At 42.6% G+C, this 9,319-nt stretch overlaps 2 long non-coding RNA genes across 3 annotated transcripts; both read left to right on the forward strand.

The window, feature by feature from the left end:
- The first annotated feature begins 741 nt into the window (after nt 1–741).
- Nucleotides 742–1,795, forward strand: LOC119322242. The gene is made up of 3 exons (XR_005155478.1): nt 742–819; nt 1,200–1,311; nt 1,681–1,795. It is a non-coding gene; the product is annotated as an uncharacterized LOC119322242 (long non-coding RNA).
- Nucleotides 1,796–3,015: 1,220 nt separating this feature from the next.
- LOC119321852 lies at nt 3,016–6,135 on the forward strand. 2 transcript variants are annotated; one of them, XR_005155250.1, is made up of 5 exons: nt 3,016–3,030; nt 3,334–3,389; nt 4,229–5,053; nt 5,152–5,273; nt 5,447–6,135. It is a non-coding gene; the product is annotated as an uncharacterized LOC119321852 (long non-coding RNA). The 2 variants fall into 2 exon arrangements; XR_005155249.1 differs by lacking the exons at nt 3,016–3,030; nt 3,334–3,389 and having other exon boundaries at nt 3,963–5,053.
- The last annotated feature ends 3,184 nt before the right edge of the window (nt 6,136–9,319 follow it).

Raw genomic sequence — 9,319 nt, forward strand, 5'->3', positions numbered from 1 at the left:
CCGCTCCATCCCTTCGCCGCCGCCGCCGCCGCCCGTCGCTGCCGCCCCGCCACCTCCCGCCGCCGCCGCCCCCGCCACCTCCCGTCGCGGGCAGGCGGGAGGAGCCCTGTCCGGCCATGGCAACACCGCCGGCGGCCTCCTCCTCCCCCTCACCTTCTCTCCCTCTCCCAAAGGAGGAAAGGTTATGGAAGGGATCTGATCGGAGCGGTGGATCTGCGCCCTTGCCGTCTCTTCTTTTCTTCACGGATTCCAGGAGGAGATCGAAGTGGGAGGTAGACGAGCAGGAGTGCCGCGTCAGCGACAGCGATGAACGACGACCCAGGTAACGCTATCTCCCTGCCCTCGCCCCAACCCATCTTATCCCCGTAGCTTGTACTCACGCGCCCCCAAGTTCTCGTCTCCCATGGCAGGGGCCGGCGAGTGGCAACAGATGCGGGACACCAACTGGTGGCGCAACAGACAGCGGGAGATCGGCTGGTGGCAACGGATGGCAGGAGGCCGCACGACCGTGCGAGGAGCAGGTAGCTGGAGGATGTCGCCGGTGGAAATCTGGCAAGTGGCGGCGGCATAGAGGGCTTATGGTTGGATCTTGGTCTTTTTACCTATAGCACTGAATTTCATGTATAGGTTGTGCTGATCCTAAGATTGCCAAAAACTGCTTCGTAAAAATCACCCAGGTCTGCTTTTTATTGTGATTATGCAAATTACTCGAAACCTGAGTTGTCCTATTTTGTTGATGAAGGAATTGAAATCTGAAGACATGGTGATTTTTACCCAATGGGTTATGCCCTTGAGCACGAAGATCTTTTGAACTCTGAGGTAATCTTTTGTAATGTGAGCCACGATTTTGTTGCTTCTCCAATAGTAGGTGTGGTTTGTCAACCACTATTTTACACACATTTGTCCAGTTCAACTTTTTTACCATTTGCAATGCCCGGTGCGAGTGAACATGTATCATGCTATGTTTTATTCATTAAATCATGTAGGGAAAATGCATTGTAAGTTTGGATAATTTCATTGTAGCAAAATTGGTTGAGCCCACCCCAAAATATTCATGTTTGCATCAGATACAATTTCCAGTAGATAAAATGATTCGTAAAGAATGGTGGGGCATGGTATTTGGCGTGTACGACAATACTGTTACAGTCACTTTTATTTTTAGAAATGTATGATGATAGGTTTTGATGTTTTATTTCCAGGTTCAGGACCACGCGTGCTTCTCACATTTATTGAGACAGAGAGTATTAATCAACAGCGGTTCAAGTTTCCACAATGAGCTATACATCATCTAAACTCACATGGATATACCAGGTCTGCCTGTCCCTACAATTTAAGCCTTTGTTTTGGCAGGTATCAGTCACCTGGTGCTAAACTTGGTGCTTAATGATCAACTAGAACAAAGTTTCATAGCCTTCCAGATTTGTCAAATCTACAATAACAGGATAATTCCTGTTAGACATGTTATTCTACTGGTACATGTCATATAATGGAATTCTTGTATTTTGGAAGGAGAAAACATTGAGTGGAGCTATTATGCAATTCAAGTGGCATGGTCATCTGAGATTTTGTTTTTTCTTAATCGTGACATGTGTTAATATTGTGCAAATCAGAATATCATTTTTTAGGTTTGCAAATAAAATTAACTTGAATAAAGTATTTTAAACTTAGTGAGCATAACAGTGTTTTGTAGTGTGGGGATAATAAGGTGAAGTGAGGCTGCTGCTCACCGGTGGCTCGCCGGCCATCCGAGAGCCGGAATTGCGGCCCCACGCGAGGGAAAGATCAGCGTTGCTGCAGCCACGACAGGACACCCACCATGCGCGTACCATACAGGCAGCAGCAGCCTCACTTCACCTTGGATGACATGACGATTATGAAATATTCAGTCATCCCCCTTGGGTCTACCTGTTAGAAACTTGGACCTACTCATGTGTTTGAGGTAATGCTTGAATAAAATAGCTATGCAAATTTTTATTTCTTTTCAGATGGATGAGGAGTGCTTAAAGAAAAGATCTACTCTATGGTTGTTTCTCTGCAGATGATTGTGCAGAAAAGATGAAAAACGGGATAAAATTCTATGTGAGAGATGACCGCTAAAAGTACTTAATTTTGGTAGATAATGTTGTGTGCAGATTTCTTTCTACAAGATGTGGGTGTAAATTCTTATTGTTGCAATGATGCTAGCAGTGGCGCAAGGTCGACAATTTTTTACTTCCATATATTTAGTCCTTGCATGCATTTTCTGAGTATGTTCACGATTAGTATGCAGGTTATTTGTTTCCCCAGTATGGACCGCGACATAGGGAAATATTAGCATTGCTTCAACCATGGCAAGACACCCACCATGCGTGCACCTTACAAGTTGCAGCAGCTTCACTTGGTTGTCAATGACATATCAAGTATAAAATAGATAGCTAGCTGCAAGCATTGCTGCTCCCCGCCCGACAGAGCAAACTTTTGCAACATGCCCTTTTCTCATCTGCCCCATTCCAGCCATCCCTCCATCTACCTGTTGGACTTGCTCACCTTGTGTTTGGGGTAATGCCTAATGAAAATAGATAGCGATGATTATTTCTTTTCATATGATTGTGGTGATTTAAAATCTAAGAACATATCCTTTGGTGCTGAATTTAGGATACAGTGCATGACATATTATTAAATCCCATACAACAGAGTCTTAGGTATTTTATTTTCTGACCAAATTATGATTTTTACTGCAAAATCAAATTATGAATGCTTAATCTAAGGTATTTCTTACTCTGTTTGATCTAGGTTTCTATCAATTATTACCTGCCTTTTGAATTTTATTTTGTGGGGATTTCTCTTCTGAGTTATGTTGAGGTGAATGTAGCTACTGGTCATACTTTAACCACATGTCAATTGCAGGAGTGCGATGCCACCATCATGTGCCACAAACCATACCAAGAACGGCGGGTTATGGATAGAGTTCATTTGATCCATCTGATAAAAATACCTATTGGGGAATAAGCATGAAAAGTAATCAACCCCTCTTTCCGCAGTGGAGTTCGGGTATGCCTGCTCCTCTATTTATTTGACTATTGTTAGATTGGTTCATCCTGGTATGACATGTTAATGAAGGTGTTCTTTCATTCCTCATACGATCTGGATACCTTTCAATTGATTAGTTCTTCTTTTGGATTATTCTATATTAATTCCCTATGTGTATCTTTATTATGTTCCTCTAGACTGAGTAAGAAAATTATTTTGTTGATATTAGTTTCAAGGGAACATGGTACCTACGACACATGAAGATTACTGAAAATCAGTTCAAAATCTAATCAAGTCTAATCTTCTCTGTTGTCTGTACTGCAGCCATGATGATCAGAAGTTTAGGACCACACTGTAGTCAAGAAAAAGGAATGATCTTCGTAAGCTACACCCTTTCGATCCCAATCTTACCTTTTTTAAATTAGTTTTGTTAGTGCTTCCATTACTTTCATTAAAATATGCTTAATGGGCTAGAGACTGTACCTTTTCAGAAAGTTATAGTGTGTGGTATGTTTGCTGAACTTGTGATGACAGTTCTTCAGGCAGGATTTTCGTCCCTATATTTTAACTTTGAACATCATTATATTTAGACAAATGATGTGTTTACTGAATTATCGTTGTTTAATTTTTGAAGTTATGCCTTTCGTAATATTCAACTGTAGATAGACCAAAAGATATAGGTATTAAATTTTGTGGCTCTAGCATAGATGTTTATCACCACAGTGACATTTATTTTTCAATTTAGATAAGAAAAAAGAGATAAGTATTGAACAGAGAGTAGAGAGGATAAGAGCATTGTAGTTCAGCGTGGTTCATGCCAAAGACTATGATACATATAATTTCTTAGGATAGTGAAAATTCATTGATGATGCAGTGGAAGTAACACAAGTTCTGCTAGAATTTCTCTCACATAATATGGATAGAGGTGAGTTTTGCATAATCCATCTCAGTAACAAGCTTGCATTAAGTTATTCTTTTCAAGAAGCTTACCATGCACAACTACAGGATACTTGTAGTTCTCAGTGGCAATTCATAGCTACATTCTTCAATGGGAGACCTAGCATGCCTTGAGTACAACAATACATGATCGTCTGGCAACAAACTGTTCATGATTGATGCATAATATGTCCTCTGTCCTCATTTTAAGTATTTATATTAATATTTCTGGTTATCACTGCGGGAGTTGAAATGGATTTGATGAGGGAAGTCTGCAATGCAGACTGTGTTAAGTGTACCCGCTCCAGATTTCATCGACAGTAAATGGTCCACTGCTATTGGCAGGTGCCTTCTTGCACTCTTCTGACCCAGATACGTAAGAGCATGGCTCAAAACTCACAGAGAGGCACAACTTTGAAATGGTTTTATTTAAACAATGAAACAATGTTATTTGACTGAAAATCTATACTATATTTTGATTATGGGGACACAGCTGAAATGTATACACCAAGAAAACATAACTCTTTTCAGTTGAATTTCAAATTCATGTTGTGGAAATCAAATCCATTTCAAATTCCATGATTTCGGCTAGAATGATTAATGCTACGCCGCTGCTGATGCCAAAGGTTGTGACACTTTTTTAATGATAGTGCAAATTGATTGATGATGCAGCGCAAGTAGTACAAGTTCATCATGTCCACTGCCCATCCATGAATTGTTTTACGATTGTTTTTCCCGCTGCAATACACGGGCACATTGTAGGAGGAATATGTATGCGTTGGTGGGTGCTGGAGGTTCCCTACAACACCCGAGGATCCGATGGCGAGCCGTAGGTCGGGGAAGTCGTCAGCATACATATAAGGAGATGGAGGTGGAGGTGGCGGTGGAGGGAGACGGGCATTCACTACTCGTCGGAGGGCGAGGGCACGGAGGACAACCGGCACGACGATTACCACGCCTTCCTCCCGTCGAATCACTCAAGCACGACGTCCTGGTCCTCTCTATCCATTGGCCCCCTCCAACATCTACCATGATGACCACATCTTGTTTGTGTAGCAGCAGCGGCGGCCATCCATGATCTTCTTTTGTGCCGACCTGCTAGAAACAGGTACATGCGCCGGCCTCCATGGCAAGGTAGTGCAGTTAGATGTTGCAATGGATCCGTTCGTTCGAGATCATCTAATTTGTTTTCTCATTTTTCATCAGGTTGGGCTATAGACAACTAGAGATTGGTCACCTGTCTAGCAGCTCATTTCTGAAAACAAAGACCAGGTCTATGTGTTCAAAATCATGAAGGAGGATGTCAAAGTGTTTCTGCAGCGCATCAGGTCTATGTTTTCCATTGCCCTGGACTTGCGTGTAATAGTACATAGAGTTTAGTCTGATTCTAAAGAAATATATGGCTATCTGATTTTAAAGAACAAGAGAAGAAAATATAGATATGCATCTTCACGTGTGTGCATTAAATTCGTTTTGATTCTGTTAATTTTTTTTGTTGCAGGCGGAAGAAAAAGCAACATGAAGTTCCCATCTACATCAAACTGCTTTCACTTATATTCTGCCGAATTTGTTCCATCTATAGGACTGTACATGGAGATTATCTATAAGGGTTATGTCCCGTGCAAGGAGATTATCTTATAGGACAGGCATATCAGCCCCCATTCAGACATAGCAGATATTCAACAGAAGAAGTTCCTCCACTGCTACTGGCCAAACTCTAAGCAAAAAGACCTTCCACTTTCCTTGCTAATGGTGAGCAACTCAAAGATGGCTACAAGGTTACACTTAATATTTACTCTCTGAATAACATATTATTTATTTGACCAATACATGTATAAATGCCTTGAGAGAACATGTATATATAGCTGCATATATGTTATATCTGAACAATGGCAGATTTGACCATTAATTACATGTATATACTTGCTAGGAGAGAACGTGTATAGCTTTCAGTTAAGCTTTTCGATCATTAAGCTGTTACTTTCTCATCTTATTTCTAGGTAGAAACATTATTGGTGTTCTTTAGCTTAATTTTGAAACATGAACACCATCATGTCTTCATCGCCGAAAGTGACGTTCTTTCCCATTAATCTGTGCACTCGAAAACTATTCAAATATATATTTCCACTTGGTAGTTTTCGTATGTCCAATGGTTTGACGGGTGTGCATTTTCAGGAGAGTTAGCAAATCTTTTTCCAGTCATCTGGTCCATGTAGATACCAAGTGCTATTTGAAATGAAAATGCAGTTGGCTGCCAATTTTATCTTGCGTATATGACTGAATTATCTTGTCCTGTTAGTTTTATGTCTATATATGCAGTCTGGTCAATATATGGATATTTTATTAAGTGGAGAAGTTTGGTACTCTGAGTAAGCACTCGATTCCTTGTTAGGTCCTGCTAGATTGATCTTTGAGGGATCATTTTAGTTCGTTCTTCGACCAAACACATTATAAACGGGCAGGAAATGATTCTTTTCCGATCCACCTCGATCTCCTTCCGAATCAATTCCTGATTCTCTACTCCTAATGTATGACTTGGTAGCCTCGCCTTCATGTTTTTTTTCGTCTGTTTTTTTGTCTCACCTCTCATTGGTGTTTATGTCTTTATTTACAAAAAAAGGGAGCCCGTACATAGTTCGTTCGCTCGACCCTCTCGCACGACCTCTCGCTCACACCGATTTCTTGCCAACTTAAAAAAAAGTATGTCAAGCATCAACACACCGATTTGTATCCAAAGAAAGCACACCTTTCGGATCTGGTTTTTATTACCGATTTTTCTTGCCATACGGTAGGAGGCTATATCCCACCTAATCAATATCTTCCGACAAAAATTTCTTGCGCCCATACATCGATTCCAGAAATCTCGGATCTCACTTATTTTATTGATCTGATTCTGAAGCCCACCTCTTTCTTGCGGCGGAGAGGCGCCATACTTAACGCATGTGATGGCAAAGTATCTCAAGTTTGCATGCCAATGATATTTATCGGACTTGAAATACGATGCATCCATTCAAATTTGGGTATCGCTTCTACATGGCATTTGGTGTAACCTGCCCAATATCTCTCAGGCATAACTGATTATTATTTTTAAGTATGGACCCAAATAATTCACCCATGACATGTTCTTGAAATTAATTTATTCTACTGATTATTCAGAACATGAGTGTTAGATTTTGTAGTCCAAAAAGATGATAATGAAGTTGAGAGAAGAGAGTATGCCTACGATCTATGAACATGATGTGTGACAAGAGATGGTATGACTTCTTCAGAGAACGATCTTGATCCTTCTTTTATCTTCATATATGGCCAAGCATTGATACATTGTGGTGCGGAAGGTCACGAGCGCTAGAGATTGTGGCACTGTTTAGAGGGTTGGGCGGCGGTAGAGGCGGCAACTCGGGTAGAGGGAGGTAGTAGTGTGTGACAACATTTGCTGACTGTTGATGGCGGTGGCAAGTGGTTTCGTAGGTAGAGGTGGGCGGGTCAATAGAGTCGACAGAGAAAAAAGTATGAAGAGGGAGGAAGAAGAGTAGTAGAAGCAGTGGGTGTTGGCGGCGGAGGAGAGGCAAGGGGTTAGCGGTCTCGAGTGCAGGGTGCGGGAGGTCGTGGGCACCAAAGATGGTGGTACATTTTAGAGGGACGACTGGCGTCAGCGTTGACAGAGGTGGTGACTTGAGCAAGTGACGACGTGTGGCAATTGTGATCGTGTTATATTGTCCCTACCCGCGATATTTATCATGCATTATCTTTATATGACTTTAACAAACTATTTCAGAAGCCCGTGGCAACGCACGGGCACTCTACTAGTTTGTTTAGCCGCTCTGATTAGGCTCGAAGCAAATCGAACAGCTACAGGTTAGAGAGAGGACAAGGGAACAATTCTATGATCATCGTCGTCGTCAAAGTTAAGCGGCTGTGTGTTTGGTACAGGGGCATCGTCCCATCCGGCACTAGAAGTACGACCGGGAATTGGGGCTTTTACCACCAACTTATTCCTCAAGCCTGGCATGCAGTGCACCGGACGCATTCCGGCTGTGCTGCCATCCGTGACCGTCACACCGAACCGGCCGGTGCCTGCGTCGAGCCAACGCCGCCATGTATATGCCCTGCCTAACTCAGACACCTGCATCCTGTTCCACCGGACGTTGACCTCGGAGTTATGGCGGCGATCGCAGGAGTTCTTAATTAAAGTGCATTGAATTCCTGCAAAAATGTGGCACACGTTTGCACGCATTAGCCTTTTGCAGCTTAACCCAAGAAGATAGTACTGCTCCATCAAAACTTCATCAAGGAATCCGAGGACAAGTTGGTTGTTAGAATTTTTTGCCATGTTGTTTTACCACCATCATTTACAGAGTAGAGAACTAGAGATTGGTGGCTAGAATTTTTTAACCATGTGATTCCCCCCTGAATGGCTACATCGAACTAAATGCTAGTATATGCTGAGCTCTCTTAGATGTACAGAAAATTCAGAAGAAGAAAATACCTGGATCAGGAGTTAAGATTGAGTTACAAGGAAGCTACAGAAAAAGTATCCTTGCTCCGGGGGCTGCTCCGCTGCTTGGAAGCTTCAACCCTGCAGCAGCAGGATGTCAGCTCTATCTGAAACCTCGAAAGGCGGAAGCTAGGCTAGGCCATGGCCATGTTGATCGACGTGCTAGCTCCTCTATCACCCGGGCCCCGGTGAACTGAACACACGATGGATCATGTCAATTAATCATTCGACCGATCTGATCTATCACCAGAAACTTCAACGCCGACCACGTCCGGTACGCATCGCTCGCAACAGTGCACCAACACTGGATGCAGCTACCTAGCAAGGCGGGCCGGGGTAGCATAGCGCGAACGCTGCAAGAAAAAACAAGGGAAAACAGTGCTCCTCTATGCGTGTAACGAGATGCCACGACACACCTTAATTAAGAATGGCAATATCACACAACTTTTTGGTCGCCGGGGGAACCGAGAGCTGTAGTAGAAATTGGACAGGGCGGGAATCTGAGATATAGGCTGAAGTGACGCCGTGAAAACGAGAGGTTTGTGGAACGTGTTGAAGCTGAAATTGAGGGCGTCGCTAGCTAATCTAACCTTTATAGGACACACCACACATCCAGAAGCCAACGTTTCAACGTTCAAACACCTTGACTGGTCTTTTCAAGGAACCTAGTTCGATGTCTTCGATCGCCACACCGGCGAAATTAACTCTGGCCGATAGTATCAGTATAAAACTTTTAGAATTGACACACTGAAGATAATTATGTGAACAATTTGTGCTAGAGAAAGAAAGAATTAAGTCCATATAGCCAGGGACATGTACATCAACTGGTAATAAATTTGATTACGGGGGCGTGATAATATAACCTTTTAGATGTAATCA

This window comes from Triticum dicoccoides, chromosome 6B (assembly GCF_002162155.2).
Source record: "Triticum dicoccoides isolate Atlit2015 ecotype Zavitan chromosome 6B, WEW_v2.0, whole genome shotgun sequence".
Classification (NCBI taxonomy): domain Eukaryota; kingdom Viridiplantae; phylum Streptophyta; class Magnoliopsida; order Poales; family Poaceae; genus Triticum; species Triticum dicoccoides.